The following is a 16,785-nucleotide window of genomic DNA, read 5'->3' as shown; positions in this document are numbered from 1 at the left end:
CATTGGGATGCACTTCCAATTTCTAGATGAAAATTCTTTTTTTTTTCAGATGAAAATTCTTAATTGAATATCATTTGAATGTTTTTCGTTCTGGCACCGTAACCTAAACAAGGCAAAGAGTTTTCAATTCCATTAATCGTATGTTTATTAGGCATCTTCTCTGTGCCAAGTTTTGCACTAGACACTATTAGAGATTGGAAGATGGGAGAATCAACCATGATTCAACCACAATAGTGTCATGTACATTGGTCTTAGAACATTCTTTTAAAAATGTGGTATCTTCTTTCAAGGACAGTTTAGTGCACAGGATAAGAATTCCACATATTAACAACTAAAAAGCAAGACAAGGAGAAATTATTCAGTGTTGAATAGTTTGGTGTAGTTAATCGGTAAAGGAACACAGGTATGGAAGAATCTGTGATCAGCAGTGATGGAGGGTGGTTAAATAAGATCAGATGAGCTTTAAGAATGAACAGGCACTGGGTAGGCAGAGTCAGGCAAGGACTTTCTGTGTATGAAAAGTAACAAGAAAAAATGTACAGAGCATGGAAAGAGTGAATCCACAGCCTGATCAGAACAGAGTGGGTAATAACTAGAAATAAGTACTGTGGCCCCATGCACCTGTCTACAAATGCCAGGAAATAGAGAGAGAAAGAAAGGGAAAAGAACAGAGGGGGCAGTTGACAAGTAGAAGAGAAGAGTTTGCAATTACTCATGATATGCATTTGTGAAGTAAATATTTAAAAATACTTGTTCAACCTCACTTGCAGTAAAAAAAAAAATAAATGAAATGACAGTATTTTAATCAAAGTTGATATCCCAAACATTAATTACTTACTCCAAAGGATAATAGCACATATATGGCCTTTTAAATATTGTCTCATTTAATTTATATAACAATTCTATGAAGTAGGAATTGCATTTGGTTACTACTAAAAGAGATAGGAAAAACAGCAACTGAAATAAGAAAGGATTTTTTTCCCCTTCACATAAAAAAACTCCAAAGAAAACCCTGATTCAGTCCCATGGCCATGAGAGATTCAGGCTTATTTCGTCTCTGTGTTCATCAGACTTAATAAATGGCTTCTAGTCTCATGATTATAATATGGTCATTATAGCTCCCATCATCATATACATGTTCCAGGTAGGAGACGGAAGTAGGGAACTTGAAATGTAGAAGGCCATACTTCCTATTTATTTTTAAAAATAATTCCAAGTTGGGTGTCTGGGTGGCTCAGTCAGTTAAGTGTCCAACTCTTGATCTCAGCTCAGGTTTTGATATCAGGGTTGTGAGTTCAAGCCCCACATTGGGCTTTGCACTGGGCATGAAGCCTACTTGAGGAAAAAAAAAAAGAGATTCCAAGTTACAAGTGCTCTTTAAAGAGATTTCCAAAAATTCCAGTTCAGTGATCCATGATCTCATCCCTCTCTGCAAGGAAGGATGGGAAATGTACTTTTAGCTGATCATATACTGCCCCAATAATAAAGAGTTTCTACTAGTAAGGAAGAGGGGGAAATGTATCTTAACTAGGCTGTTAGCAGTCTGTCAGAGTAATTTTACTACCGTTTTATAGCTGAGGGAACCGAACCTCCAAAACGCTAAGTAAACTAACTCAGTCACATAACCATGTCCTAAGTACAGCTCCTTCATCAGACTTTCTCATGTGCATATTGAACAATTATTCTCCTCTCAGGATGTATCACTCTCCAGCTGCAAGGAGATACTTCAGTATCATCAAGAGGACTGAACAATTTCTGATATGTATACATTGGGGTCAATCTTGCTGCAGTTGAGGCTTGTGTAGCTGTGGTTTTTGGAAGGCTTGGGAATGAAGCTTTTCCACAGATACAATACCACTTTGTATATATTTCATTTCAACTCTACCAACCACGTCTCTCCCATCATTCCCTTCCATTTAACATTTATCCATTTGTCATTCCTACCCAAATACCCACATTTCTATTTCTTTCAGAACTGACACCCAGCTACTGACACCATTTTCAAGAGAAATTGTGAGCAAAAACTTGTAGAGGGACGATTTACTCAGCCTCGACCTTTAACCTACAAGTTATTATTTTTTGAACATTTACTCTGTACATTATCACTGTGCCAGGGAGTACTGGGTTTGTCATGAAACATAAGATACAATCATTCTTGATCTCAAGGAGTAAACACTCTACTTGGGGAAATAAAATGCATTCACAATAAAGGACAGGTAACAGGACAAGGCAATATATATAAGTACAGGTCAAATGAGAGATAGGAGATGAATGCTCTAAGTGTTGAGAGAAAGGGAAAATCCCTTTTGTCTAAGGAGGTCAGGGAAAGCTTCATGAGACCAGAGGGCATTGATTTTATCTCTGTGGGAAATTAAGAAAGTCAAATGGAGAGGAGGTTTCCTTAGGTGGAAAGATCAAAGTCACAGCAATGGGAGACTATTGAGTGTGTACAAGTGATGGGAATGGGTGGGTCTGGCTAAGACAGTTGGTTAGTAAAGGCAAGGCAGGAGGAGTAAGGCTGGAGTAGTTTAGGGTCAGATAATGGAAAGCCTTAAATGCCAGGCTAAGGAATGTGGAATGGATATACATTTGGATTTTATCCAAATCACATATAAGATTTAGAAAGCACTTAATGAAAATCCTGTTTTAAAGGGACTAACTCCAAGTCTACATAAACTCTGTTCTGTACAATGAATTTCCCACTCTGGTGTTCTTTTTCTGATCTCCATGGCCTCTCTTCTCCTTCAGCCTGCTTTTCATTTGCCCTGGCCTCTTCATTAGTGCTTTCACAGGATGAGATAAAGTGAAACTAATACCGATCCATTTTATGCATTGGGTTTTCCAATTGTACTAAAAGGTTTAGAGGAAAAAAATCTGAAAGCAATCTCTAGAATATGACCTTTGATTATTAAATGATTGTGTCAGAAAATAAACAAGTGGTGACTCTAGGAACAACATAGGTACAGGTTGTCCACACATTGGAACTAGAAAAGACGCTGTGATTCTTTTCTTCTGTGCCTGACTTCCTGTCACTGTGCTTACAAATAAGGTAGCTTGCAAAATGATAGTGGTAGTCTTGGTTCTGTCCAGTCCTAGCAAGAGAATTATGTGAAGAAATTATAGTAGTTTCTCTTCCCAACAGACAAATTCTTTCAAGCAATCTAATAACATTATCTTATTTAAAAGTATTGAGGATATTTGTGGGTTGCAAGTAACAGACAATCTAACCCAAATAAGCTTAAGCAAGAGAGGAGTATATTAGTTCCCAGAGGTTACAACAGACTGAATGTTTGTCACCCCTCAAGTTCATATGTTGAAATCCTACCCCCCCCCCCATGTGATGGCATTAGGAAGTGGAGCCTTTGGGAGGTGATTAGGCCAGCAGGGTGGAACCCTCATGAATGGGATTAGTTCCCTTACAGAAGTGCTCCAGAGAGCTCTCTCACCACTTCTACCATGTGAGGATACAATGAGAAATCTGTGACACAGAAGAGGATTCTCACCAGCACCTAACCATGCTGGCACTCTAGCCTCCAGTAGCTTTTATAAGCTACTTGGTCTATGGTACTTTGTTATGGAAGTCTGAACCATGGCTTCACTGTGACTGAATCCAGTGGTGAACTTAAGTGATGCCATCAGGACACGGTGTCTCTGTATCTCTCAATTCTGTTTCCTAGTGCACTGTGTCATTTCCTATACTCACAAGCTAGCAAGGTGACTATCAATTGCTCCAGGTGTCAAGGTTCAAATCCAGTGGAAAAGAGTACATGTTTCCTCTCAACAGTTGCAACAAAACTTTCCAGATCATCTCTCTTTGGATCTGATGAGATATTAGATTTTCCAAGCCTGAGTCTCGTGCCCCTCCATGGAGTTAAGTGTTCAGCCAACTACATTCAAAGCACTTGCACTGAGGATGAAAAAGAGAGTGATTCCCATGGCACTATCACCAGAAGAAGAGGAAATGGATACTGGGGGGGGGGGGGGGGGGAGGGGCAAAGGGGGAGGTAGCAAACATCTACAACTGTCACATTCTAAAATGACTATCTTAGTAATACATTACACAATTTCCCCCATTCTTTTCAATTTTCCAATACCATTGTCATATGACATTTGCAGGGAATACTATAGCCCCAAAATATCCATGACCAGATCCTAGGAGAGTATGGGGTGCTAGACTTTGTGGAACATGTCCAGGGACTGACTTTTATTATGATAGTTCGCCTTCACAACAATCCTTTGAAGCAGGCATATTCTTATTTTTTAAAGAAACTTCAGTGTAAAGAGACTAACCATCTTTCCCAGTGTTATATAGCTAAAGAAGAACTGGCATTGGTTCTAGAAATCAGGACTTTCTGGCTTAAAAGCCATTGCTGCTTCCACTATGTTATGCTGTCCCCAAAGTCTGAATTATTTCCCAGGGCCCATTTTCATTTCCATGGCCATAAAATTATGCTGTGTGTGATCACGTTGTGGTTTTTTTTTTCTCATTAAATTCTAAACCATTGTCTGTTTGTAAAGATAAAGAATCCAAGATGTGAGAGCTGAAAGGGACCTTAGAAATAATCTAGTTCAAAACTGAAAATTCTGCTTCAAAAGACAAGGATACTGGGCACAGAGGGGCATTGGTCGTTCAAGACCATAAAAACAGACAATGGCCCCGGTCGGGCCTGATTTCCAGATTCATACCCTGGCTCCTCTACTTTTTTTTCTTGCCTGAATATGACCTTGGGAAAGTTACAGTAAGCAACCTTACTTTAGTTTGTTCCTCTTTAAAAGAAGGGCCAAAGTACTGAATTTCATTTGTTCCCAAGTGCACATTATTTTAGATTTTAAAATCTAAATGTGGCTTAACTGGAAAGAAAATCATAGCTTAATTGTTTTTACTTTCTTCACAGTGCATATATAAAACAATGGCATGCATCACAGTCAATGATGTCTTAGATTCTGTGAAAATATGGAAATACAACCTTCACGGGGTTGTTGCAGAGATGTAATGAAATAATAAAGTTGTATCATTTAGAATAGGGCCAGCACATAGCAAATGCTGAGTGAATGTTAGTGTGGTAGTGATGGTTAACACTGTATATAAATAAGACATTTATATGGCTTAGCTCAAGTATTCTTTTTGGGATGTAAAATTATCCCTAGGTTTTATCACCATTTATAGTTTTGTCTCTTTGGCTTGTGGGTAACATAGTGGTTTCCCTTTCCTATTCTTGATTCCTGAGTGTTGTACTCTAGAACTTAACCATCGGCCCCAAACCCATTTCAACTAAATTATCTAGATTAGTTCTTTCCTTTGTTTAAACCATGTGTCAAAGTGAAAAACTGTCATTCATGTTTGTATTATGTGGATACAGGGCATAGCAGGTACTGCCTTTCCTTGTTCTTTATAGTCAGTTGATAAAAATGTTTTTTTTTTTTTTTACAAATAGTTGCACTCAAAACTCTCAGCCTCACCTTTTTATGACGCAAAAATGCATCACAGAAGGTAAATTGGCATGAGATGTTTTGGATAGAGATTTATTTTTGCTTAGGCTAGTAACGAAGACTTTCTCTATCAAGAAGGGAAGTCTGATAGAATTCAGATGTAAGTTTAAATTGGCACAATATCAAACAAAGACAAGTTTTATTGATTTCTGAGACAAATTTCTGTATGTTTTGTTCATTGTAGTTCAAGATATAACTTTGAAAGGCACAATTTTCTTTAAAAGATAGGACATTCATGAAGAGACATTATGATTCTTTCCTCTAGTTCCCCAAATTTCTCTGTCTATAGATTTGGGATGAAAATAGGTGATATCTTTACTGATCTTGTTATTCAAAATTCACAGCTCTTTATATTATTCTTCTATTCATCATTTTCCCCCTAGTCTTTCAGAATGTCTGTAAAATGATGGGTTATTATTTCCGCTACTTCAGTTACTGTTTATGCCAGCAGAGGGAACATTATTTTATTATTTTTAGAGAATAAAAGCTATTTCTTGAACCAGGAAATTGAACTTGCTATTTTAGAGAAATAAAGCAAAGACATCCTTCTCATCAATCTCTACTCGACTTCCTCTAGGGGGGCCTTCCTAATTCCCTAAAACTACCTCCTACATGAATAAGAAGCCTTTCCCAGGATACACTGTGCATATTTCTGTTTATCGCCAGGTTATATTATAATATCTATTTCTGTTTCTGTCTTCTCTCTAGACAGGGCACTTGTCAGGCACAGAAACCGTGGCCATTTCATTGTTGTATGTATATGTCCTAGAGCACTAAATTTAAAAGTATGTTAAATGAAGAAAAGTCTAACTTGAAATCATTCTAGAGCTCTGAGGATAACTGTGTATTCAGTTTCAAAACTAATGTTTATCCATTGGGTAGTATGATACATTACCAAAGTAGATTTTAGTTTCTCAGAGCTACACCTGCAGAGTTGCATGCACCACTTTAGGTAATAATCTGCTAGAGACACTTATAGGCACATATTTACTTAATATTAAGCTGGGCTAGAAAAGAAACCAATTTGAAATTGCTTCCTCAGCTGAAAGCTCTATGCTAACAATAAAGTTTAATTTCAGCAGCTGTAGTTCTCAAATCAATAGACTGCAAAGAGGGCGGCAGAATTTCAGTTTTTGGTTTTGAATACTAAGCAGGTCAGAAGTTGCATTATTTAAGAATAAATTTACTGGATTTTAAAAACAGCTTTTGGAAAATTAGCCACGTGGATTTATATTACTTTCAATACTAATCTAAAACTCCAGAGTAAAAAAATAGTATCCAACCATAAATTATATTTATTACAAATATGAGGGGTTTTTGAACATTTATGGCTTTAAGAGAAAGATATAGATAAATTTGCAAATAATAGATATTCAGTCATATTATACAATTGACTAAACTGATAAGGAATTTCAGGACATTTCTTAAGCCTCTCCTGTCCTTTCTTTAGACAGAAAACTATTATAGTAATAACTCCTGGTAACTGGACTGTGTTATATTAATATCCGTTTTTCCCCTTTAGCAGCATTTGCTCTAGAATGGGAACATTTTTGTAATGAATACAGACTGTAGTTATATTGGGCTTTTTACATTGAAACTAGTTTCTATGAGTATGTTATTTCGCCTTGTCTTTTAATAACTAATTATACTGTAGTCACTTGGGCACTAGAGTATCAAATCATGGATATTTTTATAACCAAGAAGTCCAATTTGGGGAATAAATTTAAAATATAAATAAATTACTTTGTCCTTATAAAAATAAAAGTGAACGCTCTTATATCTCTCCAGTGTCATCAAAACCTTCCCTTATTCCAGAAGTTTCCCTATCCTGGATATTCACAGGCTGAGGGGGAGAGAAAGCCACATTTACTACTATTTTCTAAGGCAAGGTTGTATAGGAAAGTCTTAAAGTATTCTGAGGTAGTAGGCAAGAGTTGTCAGCATTTCTGAAGGAATGTGGAAGGTCCAGATTAGTGTTCAAAACCGAGATAGAGAAGGAGACAGTGGGCCACAGATGATGCAGAATAGTGTCAGGACCCTGGACAGCTCCACTAATCTTGATCTACCACTGGATTTTTCTTGTCAGTTTTTGGAAACATGGAGCCATCTCATCATAGGCTTTAATTCTGACTAAGCACTGAAATTTTAAGGTCACGGTCTCTGTAATTTTTGGCTCTTCCCTTACTGAGGTGGGTTGTGGGGGTGTGAATAGTAAATGAACTTCATCTACCTTTCATATTCACTCTAGGTTTCTAGCCTGACTGAAGCTTCAGCAACATGGAAGAATATTGTGTTAATTTTGGGGTGGCATAGAGGTGGAGGCTACCCTCATACTTTATCATATTTTTCCACTATGCATTTTCTGTCCTGAGAGGTAGAGATTGATATGAGCAGAGCTTGAGACTATACAAGTAAAGATGTTCCCAACTTCTTTTGTGAAAGACCCTGAAGGTATCCAGTTAAGCATTTATTTTTCTCTCTCATTGAAAGGAAGAGAAACACAAGTTTTCTCTCTTTAATAATTTTGTGTAATTAAACTTCAGGCTTTTAGATGTGATGCATACTAATATATTCTCCATGGAATCTTTTAGAAGTAAAGCACAGCTGTTCAATTCATGAATTTATTTTGCAGGGTCTTAATAAAATGTTTTCCTCAAAAAAAGTTTCTTCTTTAGATGGACCAAATGACCTTCTGTATTTTATCTTCCCTGTCATCTTTTTTATTTTTGGCCTGATTCTTGATTAAAAATGCTTGTTAGCCTCAGTATATTATACTTCTGGTGTCAGATCAGTTATTCCTGCAACCTGCATGCCCATGTTTAGTTCATTTCATACTCCTCTTTGCCAAAGATTATGCCTGTTGCAGGAACTTTAAATTCAGTGAGATTAATTGGGATTTTATTAAAATATATGATTCTGATTCTTTCCTTAACTTAGATGCTTTACAGGTTATATTAAGTTATAATCTGGGTTCATGAAATATTCAACAAGATGATTTCTGGTTTTAAAATATAGCTAAAAACAGAGAAAGATAAAAATCAGGTACTGTATTTAATCTGAATTCACAAGGAGAATTTATCTCACCCTTATTAAATATTTGGCTAACTTCAAGTATGTCACATTAGTAATAAAGTGGCAATTGAATAATTGTAAGAGACCCCCTCCTCCTCTAGCATGTGCCAAACAACAATGGGTTGATTTAAAACCTTGGAGGCCTTGAAGACTTTCTCTCACATCCCACTCCTACAACCTTAAACTGCCCACTCACCTCATTCACCATCAAGTATTCCTCTTGACCACTGTCAGTACTAATCCCCTCCACCAACATGAAAGAAGACATAGGACAGGAAAAATGGGAGGAGCGGAAGGATGGAGGGAAATAGAAATGGAAGGGAGACTGCTGGTATGCTTTGAAACAGGACCACTACGTGGTTCATTACATTCTATGTATTCTATGTGAATTTCCCTTGGCAGTCCTCTTTGGGATCATTACCAAAAAAATGTGCTTAGACAAATTTAGAGCATGAAAGAAATCCCTAACAAAATAGCATCTTGCTTTATTCTTTCAGACAAATCTCTCCCTTCCTATGGCTGACCAACCCTGGCAGTTGAGTTCATCTGACCAAGACAAATGGAGATCACTCCAATACTTTGCCAGAAAAATTTAAGAAAGTTCTATCAAGGTGTCCCTAGGATTTAAAAAATATAAAACTCTGTTTGATGTGTTCTGATCAAAAATCATTCCTTGTAGTATTCAGGTGACTTTCATTCAGGGACATTTCAAATAAAACTTTTTTGAAGTAATCACTAGGAAAAGGAATGTCAAAAGGATAAATAAAAGTGTTCACTATTCGGAAGGTAATATACAAAGCATGAGCATCAAAGATTTGAGAAATAGAAAAATCTTTAAATAGATTAAATCCACACCTTTGTCAGTTGAAGAGATTTGAAAAAGGTTTTTTTTTTTTTAAACATATAGCACCTACTTAGAAGCAATTTGAGTCACAGCAGTACTTGTCTCGATCATCTATACTCTTTCTTGACTTCTTCACTGTTTTGTTTCTCTTTTCCTTAGGTTAAGATAGTGCCCTTTTTCACAGGCACCTAGAATGGCTGCATTACATTCCCAATCTTTGCAGCATCTGTGGAAGGTAATCGAAGGACAAATAGTCCTAATTTTCACATACCTAATCAAGTGATATTTGTTATTTGTTTAGCAGACATATTACCAATATTCTGCTATGGTAAGCAAGGTAGTTAAATCCTGGCCTCAAGGCATTTATAATTTAGAGCCATCAATAAGGATAAACATGCTGAAGCACATGTCAACAAGCAAGGAACTGCATAATAAATCTAGAAGTAGAAGCCAGAGACAAACTTCTAGAGAAAGCAATATCTATAGTTCAGAATTAAAAAAAGAAACATTACTTTCACTTTTTGCAAAATGTGGGGAGAAGAAATCATAGTGGTCCTAGCCCTCTAAGGGATGCTTTTAAGCAAAGATATGAAGCTACAAGTTTTGGTCATTTTAACCTCTCATCCCCCCCCCCCTTTTGTGACACCCTCTAACTCCTTCATCATAAACTTCAATCATAAAGTGATTTCTGTTCTCTACCTATTCTTTACCATACAGATCTAATTAGAATAGTCACTTGTATCTTAGAGTCTATTTTATTCACCAAGTTTCCTTCTTTCAAAAAGTATGTGTCCTTAAGTCTCATCTCTCTTGTGAGACAAAAGGCTTTATTCCCTGTTATTAGAATTTTAAACACTAAAATTAATAGAAATTTAAACATCAGCAAATATACATGTGGATGGGAGTGATATTTGAGAAATAAACATGCTTTCTTGGACCCTGAGATTTTAGCACATAAACTCTACTTATTCTTCTATATGAGAATGACCTTAGTCATCCTTTTTTATTTTTAAGCCACCTTGTAAGGTCTTTATGTTTTATTGTTATCTGAGTACACTGCCGGTGTGATAACAGTGATGGTGGTAAAGGTAACAATGATAATTATCCTAATTGCTTAGAGTGTCATCAGGTAAAGAATTCTGACATTCATTTTCTTTCAGAGCAGCATTTACTTGCAGATATTTTTGATCTAGGCATTTGGGCAGTACTAGAATGAATAAATATTACCAGAAACCTATCAGGAGGAAAGAATGGGGGAAACCTGCCAGCATTTTAGTGACAACTTTCCAAATAATGAAGAATGACGAAGGGAAGAGACAACATAATAAATTATGTTAGAAAGAGTTAAGCTTCATTGTGACCTTAACTTCTCTAAGACTCAACTTCTCCACCCATAAAATGGGAATAGCAAAGCCTACCCTTCGAAGATATGTAGGGACTAAGACTTCTAACTCAGTAAATCTTATTTTCCTATCCTTCCCCAGTGGAGGAAACAAAACAAAACAAAAACCTCACGTCTGAATACATCATAACAAAGTGAAACCAACAGTGACCATAGGGAGAAAACTCTTGCATATTATATGTCAGTGAATCCAAAGTGTCACAGATATGATATATTGCTACCATAAAAATTGCCACAGTTTTGAAACTTACCTTGAACACATGAAATATGTGAGGAGAATTCAGAACAATCCCACAAAACATTACAGAAACAGAATCGATTTTCCATTTCTCCTGTGGGAGGATCTTCTACCAAGCCAAATGTCTCCCTCTTATAAAACCTTGTATAAATTCTATTTTTAAGCCTTTCAGTAATAATTATGCAGAATGTGACTCAGACCATTTTAATTCTTATGTATATATATGCTCACAGCAGAATTTACATGCTCTTATGTTTCTATTGTCTTCCCATGTCTTTGTTTCACCACTTCCCTGCCAATCCCATGTAAATTGTGTAAAACTTGAAGGCCAGGTCATTGCTGTATTCTAATGGTTGCCAATATAATGTGCTTCTTTTAGCTCTTTCCTTACTTGACCTCTCAGAAGTGTCTGTCATCAGTTCCCACTTCTTTCTTCTTGAAATCTGTCCTTGGTTTCTGTGATCATATACTCAGCTGGTTCTTTTTTTCTCAAACTGCACCTTCTCAAATTCCTTCATGGGTTCTTTTTTCTGACAAGCCCTTAGAAGTTGATGTTCTTCTGGGATCTACCCTTACTTTCTTTTCTTTTCATTCTACAGAATCTCCCTATATCATTTTTTCTGTTCCATGGGCTCCAACTAACATTTATATATACTGAACTTCCATATCTGGAGTTCTGACACATTCTCTCTTCAGACCTCCAGGTACATATTTTCAAGTGCTAGTAGCACATAAACTCTACTTAGCCCTCCGTTTATGTGTCTCAGAGGCACTTCAAACTCAGCATATCCAAAACTAAACATAGCATCTTTGCCTTCCCATTCCCAAACTTGCCCTCTTTTCCTATATTCTCCTATCTGTGGAAGAGCCTCCATCTACATCACTGTCCAAGGTACCAGGGAGTCATCCTTAATTCTGTCTCTCCCTCATCTCATAATCAAACCAAACTCCCATTCCTAGGAGTTCTACCTTTTAAATAGTTCTATGACTCTTTTCACTTCTTTGTGTCATCACTGCCACTCAATTCATCAGCAATACCACCAAATTTTGCCGAATGACTAGAACATCTTTCTGTTCTTTGGTCTCCTTCATGTGATGTTGGCTTTCCCAGTACTATTCCATTCTCCATATCATAGGGAAAGTAGTCTTTCTAAATTGTAGATATGAGTCAAGACACTCACCTGCTTAAAACACCTCAATGGCCTTCATAACCCTCAGGTTAAAAATCCATTTTCCTTACCAAGACAAACAAGCTCTTTATGACTACGCAGCCTCACTGCTTGCCCTTATTTTCTCATTATGAACTACTTGAAATTCTGCAAGTGTGACTTTCTGTTTCATCTCCTTGGCCTCTGTGACTCCATTTCCTCTGCTTAAAGAAACTCCTCTTTCCCTACCCGTAACTAACTTACACAGAGTACCATTTAAGAATGATGCAGTTGCATAGTATTGGAAGTCTTAGCCTCAGCAATCAGACAACACAAATAAACAAAAGACATCCAAATCAGCCAGGAGGAGGTCAAACTTTCACTCTTTGCAGATGACATGATACTTTATAGGGAAAACCTAAAAGATTCCACCAAAAAAGCTGCTAGAACTGATCCATGAATTCAGCAAAGTCACAGGATATAAAATCAATGCACAGAAATCAGTTGTATTCCTAAACACCAATAATGAAGCAACAGAAAGAGAAATCAAGGAATCAATCACATTTACAATTGCACCAAAACCCATAAAATACCTAGGAATAAACCTAACCAAAGAGGTGAAAAATCTATATATTGAAAACTATAGGAAGCTTATGAAAGAAATTGAAGAAGACACACAAAAAAATAGAAAAAATATTCCATGCTCCTGGACAGGAAGAACAAATATTGCTAACATGTCAATACTACCCAAAGCAATCTACATATTCAATGCAATCCTTATCAAAATTCCTTATCAACATTCTTTCCAATCCTTATCAACATTCTTCACAGAGCTAGAACAAACAATCCTAAAATTTCTATGGAACCAGAAAAGACCCCGAATAGCCAAAGCAATCTTGAAAAAGGAAACCAAAATCAGAGGCATCACAATCCTGGACTTCAAGATGTATTACAAAGCTGTAATCATCAAGACAGTATGGTACAGGCACAAAAGCAGACACTCAGATCAATGGAACAGAATAGAAAACCCAAAAATGGATCTCCAAACGTATGGCCAGCTAATCTTTGACAAAGCAGGAAAGAATATCCAATGGAATAAAGACAGTCTCTTCAGCAAGTGGTGCTGGGAAAACTGGACAGCAACAAGCAGAAAAATGAACCCGGACCTCTTTCTTACACCATACACAAAAATACGCTTAAAATGGATGAAAGACCTAAATGTAAGACAAAAAGCCATTAAAATCCTAGAGGAGAAAGCCGGCAAAAACCTCTTCGACCTTGGCCACAGCAACTTCTTACTCAACATGTCTCCGGAGGCAAGAGAAACAAAAAGCAAAATGAACTATTGGGACCTCATCAAAATAAAAAGCTTCTGCACAGCGAAGGAAACAATTAGCAGAACTAAAAGGCAACCGACAGAATGAGAGAAGATATTTGCAAATGACATATCAGATAAAGGGTTAGTATCCAAAATCTATAAAGAACTTATCAAACTCAACATGCAAAAAACAAATAATCCAGTGAAGAAATGGATAAAAGACATGAATAGACACTTTTCCAAAGAAGACATCCAGATGGCCAACCAACACATGAAAAAGTGCCCAACATCACTCATCAGGGAGATACAAATCAAAACCACAATGAGATACCACCTTACACCTATCAGAATGGCTAACATGAACAACTCAGGCAACAACAGATGTTGGTGAGGGTGCAGAAAAAGAAGATCTCTTTTGCACTGCAAGCTGGTGTAGCCATTCTGGAAATAGTATGGAGGTTCCTCAAAAAATTAAAAATAGAACCACCCTAAGATCCAGCAATTGCACTACTAGATATTTATCCAAGGGATACAGGCATGCTGTTTCAAAGGGCACATGCACCCCAATGTTTATAGCAGCACTAACAACAATAGCCAAATCATGTAAAGAGCCCAAATATCCATCAATGGATGAATGGATAAAGAAGATGTGGTACATATATACAATGGAGTATTACTTCATTGAGTAATGGAATGAAAATGACAAGGAATAAAAGAATGAAATCTTGCCATTTGCAACTACGTGGATGGAAGTGGAGGGTATTATGCTAAGCGAAATTAGTCAGAGAAAGACAAATATCATATGACTTCACTCATATGAGGACTTTAGGATACAAAACAGATGAACATAAGGGGAGGGAAGCAAAAATAGTATAAAAACAGGGAGGGGGACAAAACAGAAGAGACTCTTAAATATGGAGAACAAACAGAGGGTTGTGGGAGGGGTTGTGGGAGGGGGGATGGGCTAAATGGGTAAGGGGCATTAAGGAGTCTACTCCTGAAATCATTTTTGCACTATATGCTAACTAACTTGGATGTAAATTTAAAAATAAATAAACTATTTTTTAAAAAAAGTATATGATCAATTACTCCTCACAATCCTAGTGCAATTCTTCCTGCCTTTGGGTCCTGTCCCCATGCTTTAATAAAAACATCTTTTGCACCAAAAAAAAAAAAAAAAAAAAAAGAATAATGCAGTTGCAAACCACCTCTCCTCTTCTAAAGGTGAAAAGTTCACCTTGGAAAAGGTCAGTTTTAATAGAAGATGGTCAGTAAATTAAGTTTCCTTGTGATCTAACCATGTTAACTCTGGTAGAGGTTAACTCCGTAGAAGGCTGTGAACAAAGCTTATTTAGATCACTGATACTGGATATGAATAGCACATATTTATTATTAGTTTTTCAATTGTAGCCAGGTATGTGGTGATTTGGTATATGTGTACATTGGAAAAGGATTGCCTGTGTTGGATTAATTAACACACCTACCACCTCACATATTTACCCTTTCTGTTTCGGTGAGAACATTCAAAATCTACTCTCTTAGCAAATTTAAGCTGTACAATAACAGTGTTACCAACTATAGTCACCACGGTATACATTAGATTCTGACCTTATTCATCTTATAACTAAGTTTGTACCTTATACCAACTTCTCTCCCCAACCTCATCCTGCCACCACCCCCAGCCTTCGGCAATGGCTCTTCTACACCGTCTCTATGAATTTACCTCTTTTTTGAAGATTCCATATATAACCAGTCTCATGCAGAACTGGTCTTGTTCCAGCTAGTTTATTTTGCTTAGCATCGTACCCTCCAGAATTACCCACGTTTCCCCAGCACCCAAGGAGTATCACAGGCAGCCGCTAGATGTGTGCTAACTCAGAGGTCTGACCCTTAGGCAGCAGCTTTCAAACTATATAGATGGACCCCTTTCAGGGAAAGACTAAGAGAGGAGTGATTTTGCCTGCCCCCTCTGTGCTGAACCCTGGGAGGACACCCTTGGCTAGTGCTCCTTTGTTTGCTGTGGTCTGTGGGAATTTTCCTTACTGCCTCTGGTAGTGACCAAGCCTGCTTGTCCTTCTAAACCTGCTCAAAAGTTGGTGGTATGACTTGAATTCCTTTCCTGGTGCTGCGGAGTCACCTTAATTTGTCCTGTTTTCTTTCTGGAGGACCGGGATCATACAAAGGAAGCAACCGGCACATAGGAAGCAAGTAACCCTCAACTGCTGCTATGGGATATCTTATCTGCTCCCTCCCAAGCTAAAACATTCAAATCTAGAAATAAGGAAACTTATCAACTCTTAATAGAACCGGTGCAGTGGTTTTGATGAACATGTGGACATAACAAATTGTTGAAGGCGATGCATACATAGAATTCCCCACACATCCAGAAAGATATCAGCTTTCTAGTCAATAGGTGCTGCATCTGTAATATATCACTTTGATGTTCCCATCTGGTTTCCATAATAATAAGCATGATAAATATAAGAATATTATTTATTTTGCATCCGTGAGCTCTACAGTCATATCTGAAGCTCTAAGCAGGACACTAAAGATTAACTTCATTTCAATCAGAAGCTTAATGTTACTTGAAAAAGGCATTTAACTGTGAGGCAATTGTCCGTCTGTAATTTGCAGTTGGATTTTCATAGGCCCACTCTCTGTCCCTATATTCTTGTTCATACGTTATTTGGCACTTTTTCCATGAGTATGTGGTATTACTAGTTGTTGGTAGACACAGGACACAGGCACACATTGTGAAATTTAATTTGACACAAAAGTGACCAAGAACAGCAGCCAGAAACATCAGTTACATGAAAACCTGGCTACCAGAACTATATACAAGGATCCAGATGTCATGAGAGTATTGGGAGGTGGAATTAGCTCTTTTCCACACTATTCTTGGCCATCATGCATCTCATAATGCAGCAAAAGTTTGCAACACTGCACTGTTGGCTCCTGATGAAACTGCAGCCAAAGAAACCTAGCCTTTCTTCCGTGAATTGTTGTAAGATCAGTTCTCCCACATACTGGACTTTCACCATTAATTTTTTTAAGCCTACGCTTTGTAGGTTTTTTTCCAAATACATTTTGTCTTATTAGTTTTAAGCACTTTTTCTGGCCCACTTATCTTTGATGACTTCACTAGGAAGAAGAATCGCCACTCATTGATTCAGCCTTCCTTCAGAATATTTTACCTCAGGACGTTTACATCAGGCTAAATTAGGACATTCTGAACTGATGTTATACTAAATGCCTTTAACTGCTTTGCAATCA

Source organism: Puma concolor, chromosome B4 (genome assembly GCF_028749965.1).
Source record: "Puma concolor isolate L17-30 chromosome B4, mPumCon1.1.hap2, whole genome shotgun sequence".
Lineage (NCBI taxonomy): Eukaryota > Metazoa > Chordata > Mammalia > Carnivora > Felidae > Puma > Puma concolor.
Note: the sequence above shows the minus strand (reverse complement) of the source record.